We start from the raw sequence: 8,378 nt of genomic DNA, 5'->3' as shown, positions 1-8,378 counted from the left end.
CATATTTTAAAATGTAATTCCATGAGAGCCATACAATATGTTTAAAACTAAATACAAGTAAATGTGTGCATTTTATGTAAGATCACACTTTTAAAGTACAATAAGTCTCTGAAAATATTACACCAGGCCTTAAGACACCAATACATCTCCTATTAGGAAAACGGACCAAGTCAGGCTGCTATAGAGTCCTACACAGAAACTACACGCCAGCAGAAAACCTCACCTGAATCACGTGCTGTCCCTCACCTAACATAGAATAAAGAGACCAAAACGCATAACAAGAAGCATGCAGACAAAAACTGAATTGGAAACTGCAACAAGCCAGAGTCTCTGTATGCAGTGTAACAAAGGAAAAAAGAAACATCACACATCCTTATAAAACAAATCAAGAAATATAAAATCATCAGCAGTAAAACTGTACTAACAAAAAGAACATATTTCGAAACAGCTGATGAGTGGAATATCCAATAATTAAAAACTCATATAAAACATTTCCAGATACCAACAAAATATTTCAAAATAGCAGACACAAAGATCCAGTAATGAAAAATAATAAGGATACAAAAATTTTTTTGCTCTGCATACCTGGGAACGTTTGATATCCAGGTGTCCTGAGATTGTTCTGAATTAGCAGGAGGTGGGGTGGTTTGCTTGGAACTTTCTCCTCTCTCAGTCACATACCAGCGCTCTCTCTCACACTGGCTCTCAATGACACACCTATACACACATGCTCTCAGTCACTCACATATACAAATGTTTTTTCTCTCTCACTTATATAGGCTCTTAATTACACATTTACACACATGCTGTCTATCTTTTCACGCTTACACACACACAGGCTTTCAATCACATAAATACATGCTGTCTTTTTCTCTCACACACAGACTCTCATTCACATGCTTACAAACATGTCCTCTCTTTCTCTCATTTACACACAGGCTCTCAATCACATACTCACATGCTCCCTCACCTAAATCAGCTCTCAATCACACACATACACACATGGTCTCTCTCTCTCATTTAAACACAGGCTCTCAATCACATACTCACATGCTCCCTCACCTAAATCAGCTCTCAATCACACAGACACACATGGTCTCTCTCTCTCATTTAAACACAGGCTCTCAATCACATACTCACATGCTCCATCACCTAAACCAGCTGTCAATCAGACACAGACACACATGATCTCTCTCTTACTTATACACACAGGCTCTTAATCATACATACACATGATCTCTCTCACACACAAAGGATCTCAATCATACACACATACTCTTTCAAACAAACAGGTTCCCAATGGTAAACTTACATTCATGCTCTCTCTCTCACAGGCAGGATCTCAATCACAGACATACTCTCTTTCACATATACAGGATCTCAATCATTCACATACATGCAATCTCTCACTCACACACACAGGATCTCAAACACACATGCTTGCTCGCTCATTCACTCTCTCTCTCCCCCTCCCCCCCCCCGGGAACTCGCGGCAGCAGCAGCCTCCTCCCAACGCTAACCTCCTTCATTTTCAGCCCTCGCGGAGGCGAAGGCGGAGTCCCATCGGCCGCGGTTGAAGATTTTCATTTTCCTCCGAGCTGCGCTGCAGTCTTCTTCCCGTCGGACACTAGCGTGCCTGCGCGGGAAGACCCGCGCAGCCACCCGATGACTCCAGCGCTGGCACCCGGCTGACACATGATGACTCCCGCGCAGGCACCCGGATGACTCCAGTCGGCATGCTCTCTTCTCCTCCCCCCCGCGGCCCGGAAGAGGAAGTGGTGAGCATCGGGTGCCTGCGCGGAAGAAGAGACCACGCTAGTGTGGTCTCTTCTTCCCGCGCAGGCACCCGATGCTCTCCACTTCCTCTTCCTGGCCGCGGGGGGGGGGGGGGAGGAGAAGAGAGCACGCCGGTGCCGCTGACTTCAGCTGTCCTGCCGCGTTCCGCCCGGGCTGACAGCATTTTAAGCCCGGGCGGCGGAGGACCGGGGAGCAGCTGGGTCAGCGGGGAACCGCGAAGTATGGCGACACTTGTCTGCGAGCCAGATGCAGCCCTCAAAAGAGCCATATCTGGCTCGTGAGCCATGGGTTCCCGACCCCTGCTCTAGACCATTGCATGGGAAAATCCGGCCCACACATCTCTACCACTTCCTCTAGCATAGGCATGGTTTCCAACTTAATCTAAGTTTAATTTTAAGTCTGCCAAGTGGCTAAAGTTTGATAATTCTTGCAAAAGTATTGAAAGGATCGTGGATCACTGCTATGTGTTAATATATCATCTGTACAAGTCCATTTTTACACCTCAGATTGTCAATAAATTTGTGATCTAATAAATGTATTAGTCAATTATTGTCTTTAGTCCTGTTACTATTCAATCACTGGGATAATTTCTAAGCTTCTTCCCAATAGCTGATGAATAGGAAAATATCACAATTTGAATGTTACTTTAAAGTCCCAATTTTCATATTTTTAGTCCACTTATTCAATGTCCTCCAAGCTTCCCTATTTAGATGCCTCCTCCAAACCCCTCGTCCCTGTTTATCTTGATGAGATGGATGTGGTTACACCCGATGGGTCCACTGTTCTTCTTCCACTCCTCTTACTTCTCCTTCACTAGCAATGACACCTATGGTGAGATACACCATTTCCTCAAGGTGGTAAAGAAACTGAGTCTCTGGGCTAGGGTACTAGGCAAAATGGGAAAAGAAAAATTCATAGGTAGAAAAAGGGGAAAAGCAAAGCCAGTCCAAACTCAGAGAAGCAAGGGGGGGGGGGGGGTGTGTGTGTGTAAAAATACTGTAAATTAGGCAATGCCCCTTTTCCTTTATCCAGGTCTTATCCCTAGAGCCTACCCTAACTAAACAAGGACCTGTGCTGTAATCTGGTTAGCTTGGCAGGTTCATAACAAGCGGGCTAAAAATGTTTTAAGGAAATAAATAGGCCTTGCTACCCTAACAAGGGCTAACTAAAAAAAAAAAAATCCACACCCGCTTGGTTTATATGCGCTGAAAGTTCACCACCTCAGGCTCCTGCATGAAGCAAATCCCACAATAATACTATCTCTGTTTCCCCCCACTCCAAATGATGGGCTGTTCCTCTAAGTAGGTACCCAGTATTCTCTTCATAAATGTACTTTGAGAGCGGCCAGGAACGTGGGATCTGCACTGGTTACTGTGGGAGACAGGATGCTGGGTTTAATGCTCCTTGTTCTGACGCATCATGGTAGTGCTTATGTCCCTGTGTTCCTATTTCTTCCTTCTGCGCGCGCCCTCAGCTCTTCCCATCCCTTTCCTTCTTCCTTCTGCGCGCGCCCTCAGCACTTCCCATCCCTTTCCTTCTTCCTTCTGCGCGCGCCTTCAGCACTTCCCATCCCTTTCCTTCTTCCTTCTGCGCGCGCCCTCAGCTCTTCCCATCCCTTTCCTTCTTCCCTCTGCGCGCGCGCGCCCTCACCTCTTCCTATCCCTTCTCTCCTCTGCGCGCGCTTTAACCTCTTCCGACCCCCGCCTCTCTTGCGCCAACTTTTGTGGGCGGGAAAGATGCTCTAGGCCCTGTCTCTTGTTCCCAGAGGGTAAGGGAGAGAAGTCGACTGTTCCTATACAGTTATAGCTGGCCTCTTACTAATAATGAATAGAGCGGCATACTTCCGGTTACTACAGATAGAAAAAGAATCCCACAACCCAAACAAACAGCTTATTTTACGCTATGCCACTGCACGCAGGCGCAGTCCGTGTTAGAGGGGCGTGGCGACGCTCGTGACTTCGGGCGGGCTGACGTCACACTGCGGAGAAAGGGAGCGGGGAGGAGGCCGGCGCTGGCGGACATTTTGGAATCGTTTACGAGGCGGTCTGAGGGAGGGATTCGCCTGAGGCGGGGGGCTGCGGAGGGCAGGTGAGCATCGGCGGGGGTTGTGCACGGGGCTCAGGCGTTGGTCTAGGGTGCTGCCTTCACTGTGGAGCGCGGGGAAGTGGGAGGCAGCTTAGCCTTGGACGTAGCAGAGGGGGTCCAGCTTTCTCTCCCCGCTCTGTGCTCAGCCCGTCTCCCCGGGCGAGGCCGCTTTGCGACCCCTCTTTCTGACTTGTGGTAGCGGAGTTCGGCTGCAGGCTTAGGGGTAAGGCTTTTTTTCACACTTGCACTCACGATTTGAGAGACAGGCTTGGTATGTCTTATCGGTTGCAACGGAATAGCCCGTGAGCTAATTTTACTATCTCAGTGCATCAGGGCCCTCTGCTTTGCACTGGCAAACTAGGGTAGCTGTGTCATTTACTCGGGGAGCATTCGATGAAATTCAGCATTCTGGGTAGCATTTCGGAAAATTGCTTTTGACCTATATTTTTATAGCTTTAATGATGAGAATGTCTGCTGTGCTTTAAGTAAAATGTCTTAACCGCATGCCCTGAAACCCCTGTTTCTGTTACCTTACAAAAAGGTGATAAACTCATAAGAGTAATATTTTGATCATGTTGTGAGGTAGTTGGGTACTTAATCTACTACTTATAGTTAGTTGAGTTTGATAACCAGCTGATTCCTGACATCCGATGTTGTACATCCTGAGCCTGAGGCAGTCATGTAGACCCTATGTGTGTTAAAATCGGGTGCTGAAATTGAGGACACAGTTTCTTAACAAGGTTACATTTTTTTTTTAAATTCTGCTTGATGCAGTAAGCTAATGCTATGGTAATGCATTAGGAGTTTAAAAAAAAAAAGAAGAGGGGTGTAGCCTGGAAAATGTACGTTCAGCTCAGGTTGAACTGACACTTTAAACAATTATGGCACCAAGGATTAGGCTTCAGTCACAGGAGGGATGTTGATGAATTCTTTAGAGCCCTCGGTCAAGCACCCTTCCCCAATAGCTATTAACATCTAATCAGCCCCTGGCCTTCCTTGCTTTGGATTTAAAAAAAAAAATTTTTTGGCTTGTCTGTAAACGTCACCTGGAGCCCCTTCTTTCCCCGCCCAAGATCATAAAGGGCTGAAGTAGCAGAAATTGGCAGTTTCATTGTGATGGTGAAGTTTTATTCCATTTTTGATCACGAGTTGTTTCCAGCACTAAGACAACCTAGGTTGGGCCAACACACCTCTGCATTGGGGGAGAGGAGCCTGCTTAATGCCCTTAATTGTATGGCATTTCCATGCGAGTGTCCTGCTCATTTTACATGCATGTTTTGCATTCGGAAAACTCCTTGCTGCTCTGGCAGTAAGGTTTACATGCACAAAACTACTGTGTGTAAAACTGAGTTATGCTGAATGCATTTTAATACATTAGTCTTGTAGTATGACTAGCTAGGGCTTAAGTAGGTAGTGTGTTAAACTTTTCTATGCTGCAGGATATATCAGGACTGGAAAAGTCCTGGTTGCTTACAGTTCATGGCTTGGCATCCAGTGTAAGATACCAGCAGGACCTGGGAAATGGCATAGAACAGAAAAGGTCCTAATCCTGCATTGAGGAGACAAAATCAGAGCCAAAAGTACTCTGAGGTGGCAGTAGAGTAGAAACTTGAGAGGAGGGGAAGAGCTAAGCAGAGCAAAAAAAACAAACAAACCCCAAAACCTAAAGTACCCCCACAAAGAGGAAATACAGGAAATGTCTTACCATTTGGCCCATCTAGTCTGCCCAGTTATTCCTGCCCACAGTGCTGAGGATATATTAAGCTGGCAGCCATATAATGGGATCACTTTTAGGATATTCCTCCTGATATGGCAGTTTTTGTCTTCATTTGTACTTCATCCTGTTGGGTGGAGCGCACTGTTAACCGGCATTTGGATGGCGTTTTCGACGCACTAGCTTTACTCCTTATTCAGTAAGGGGTAATAGCGTGTCGAAAATGCGCGTCCAATCCCCCCGAAACTTATAGCGCCCGCAACATGCAAATGCATGTTGATGGCCCTATTAGTTATTCCCGTGTGATACAGAACGTAAAATGTGCAGCCGAACCGCACATTTTGCTTTCAGAAATTAGCGCCTCCCCAAAGGTAGGCGTTAATTTCTGTCGGTGCCGGGGAAGTGCACAGAAAAGTCTGAGGCCCCAAAATTAAAAAAAAAATTAAAAAACTTAAAAAACCCTTAAAATCAGCCCACGGATTGGAAGACGGATGCTCAATTATACTGGCGTTCGTTTTCCGAACCCGTGGCTGTCAGCGGGTTTGAGAACCGATAAGGCAAAATTGAGTGTCGGCTGTCAAACCCGCTGACAGCCGCCGCTCCTTTTATCGTGGGCCCTAATTTGCATAGGCCTCCCTCCTGAATCACGCGCCCAGGAGAGTGGCCTGTGTGCGCGCCGGGAGAGCGGGTGCTCGCCCGCTCTCCTCGTTTTTCTGAATCAGCCTGATAAGGTTCTACAAGGATTGGCTGAATACAGGTATGACACACACAAGATTTCAAATACTATAGTCACCAGCTGTTACCCAAACATCTGGCTACCCATGGCCTTTCTAGATGCACTCTGTTGCATCTACCAGCATCTGCATTTCCACTAAACTTTCTTTTTACTGAACTCCGAGTCTGCCACAGACTTAGTTGCTAATTTAATAAAAATGAAAAAAAATTAGTCAAACTTCTGACTTGCATATTTTTTCTTCCCCTCCGGTTTGCTTTCATGTTTGTGTGCATAGTTTGCAGGCTAAGGCTGACTCTCATGTTCAATGACAGATCACAAATGTATGCCACCTCCTGGAATCAGAATCCTTTTTATGAGGTTTACTTGGTTAATAAATTTTATTTGTAATAAACTTATTACTCAGTTTTTAGTAGCTTCTCAATGTAATAGCATTTTGGGAAAGGAGAAGGTCCTCTCATTTGAATAGTTGGGTAAATATGGAGTATATGTACAAATGAAAAACTCCCATGCTAAATTGTGAACAGGGCTGGAAAAGTCCCCGACTCCTAAAATTTGGGTCCATATCACCCAAGCCTAACAAAAACTATTGCTTTCTCGAGCTTGCCAAAGTGCCTGTTGCCAGTCTGGGCAAAAGAGAAACTGTCACCAACTTGGTCCTTTTGGAAAATCTTGATGTAGCTGTGGGGAGAAGCTAGGAGAAGAGAGGTAAACAATGAAAAAGCAAATATTAGATGATGCAAGAGAAAATGGAGGATTTCTCCTCCCCTGCACTCAGGGTCATGTTTGGTTTCCACCATCCCCTTCCTCCCCTCCCCCCCAACCCTGATTGTGAACTCAGGAAGGTCACCCAGATACACGGATGTTCAGTGTGTCAATGACACTGTTGGAATGGTTACTGGTTCTTTTATACTGACACTGGAGCATGTCCTGCTACTTGGATGATAGCTATAAAATGTAACACTTGAAAGGCTAGTGTAGTAATTTCTACAATAGGAATATGCTGTATACCTGTATAATGTATCATCAGGCCGATGCAATATTGGCATGCACTAAACGGGCGCCCAATGCAAAATGCTGTGCACAGCCACAGTTTAGGAAAACGGATGCTAGTTAATTGAGCTTTTCTTTTCCTAACCTGACTGCTGGCTCCCTTGTTCATTTATTTAATTTTTTTGGGGGGAGGACACCACATCTTTTTTTTTTTTAGTTCCGCTGACTTAATATTGCCACGATAAAGCGGTATTTTCTGCTTTTCTGTATGCTTTTTGGGCTCCTTCAAAATTAAGGCCTGCTTGGTGAGTAAAAATGGGCTTACATTTTTTGACCAGGGGGGAATAGATAATAACGCTCATCACATGTACATGAATGATGAGGCTATTACCTATACATGATTGGTCATGCATTTTGGACACACTAACTCCTGTTTTGCAGGGGGGGGGGAGGGGGGTTTATGGATGCGTGTCCAGGCCTGCATGTGAATATTTTCAGTATTGTCAATGGCATATTTCAACAGTATCCATCTGTGTGATTACTTAGACTCCTGTGCATGATTCTTTCAGAATATATTAATTTTGTTCTTGATCAGCAGGCAATCTGCTGTATGATTTGTAATAGGGAGCTCTCCTAACCTATTGATTTAGGAAATGTAACATCTAATATTTTGAACGCTAGCCTGCATTTTCAGGAACCAGTCTGTCCTTTTTCCCTGATAACTTTTTCCTTTTGTCTAAACGTGCTTATTTTGCTATTTTTACTTTTTTTTGCCTTTCTTCCTCAACTCATCCCTCCTATTACTACATCCCTATTCAGCTCTGGCCCTGAGCATGCAGTAGTATTGCCATATTGGCTCAGGGCCAGGCCTGTAGCATTAGATGCTGTTAGCCTCAGGATGATGGCAAAGGCCAGGCTCCAAATTCTAGATCACCTGGAACTTGTAGGCTCTGTCCAGGGATGTATTTGAGGCACTGCCATAGACTTTGTGTTCCTGGGCAAACTAATTCGTCCTATGTTTTGTTTCTCCTTCTTTGAGATGGTGGGAAAGGTTCT

The 8,378-nt window shown here is 45.3% G+C and overlaps 1 protein-coding gene across 6 annotated transcripts in view; it reads left to right on the top strand.

Annotated features, from left to right (window-relative positions):
* The first annotated feature begins 3,764 nt into the window (after nt 1-3,764).
* Nucleotides 3,765-8,378, top strand: part of AP2M1 (adaptor related protein complex 2 subunit mu 1) — a 124,650-nt gene continuing 120,036 nt past the window's right edge. For 4 of the 6 annotated variants that reach the window (XM_029615116.1, XM_029615113.1, XM_029615115.1 and 1 more), the window contains exon 1: nt 3,765-3,885. The gene's annotated coding sequence lies outside the window, so the exon portion shown is untranslated. Of the gene's footprint in view, nt 3,886-4,084; nt 4,106-8,378 lie in introns of those variants that run through there. The other 2 variants (XM_029615114.1, XM_029615112.1) reach the window with 2 other exon arrangements.

The sequence above is a fragment of the Rhinatrema bivittatum genome, chromosome 9 (assembly GCF_901001135.1).
Source record: "Rhinatrema bivittatum chromosome 9, aRhiBiv1.1, whole genome shotgun sequence".
Taxonomy (NCBI): Eukaryota; Metazoa; Chordata; class Amphibia; order Gymnophiona; family Rhinatrematidae; genus Rhinatrema; species Rhinatrema bivittatum.
Note: the sequence above shows the minus strand (reverse complement) of the source record. Positions and strands in the feature narration are given on the sequence as shown.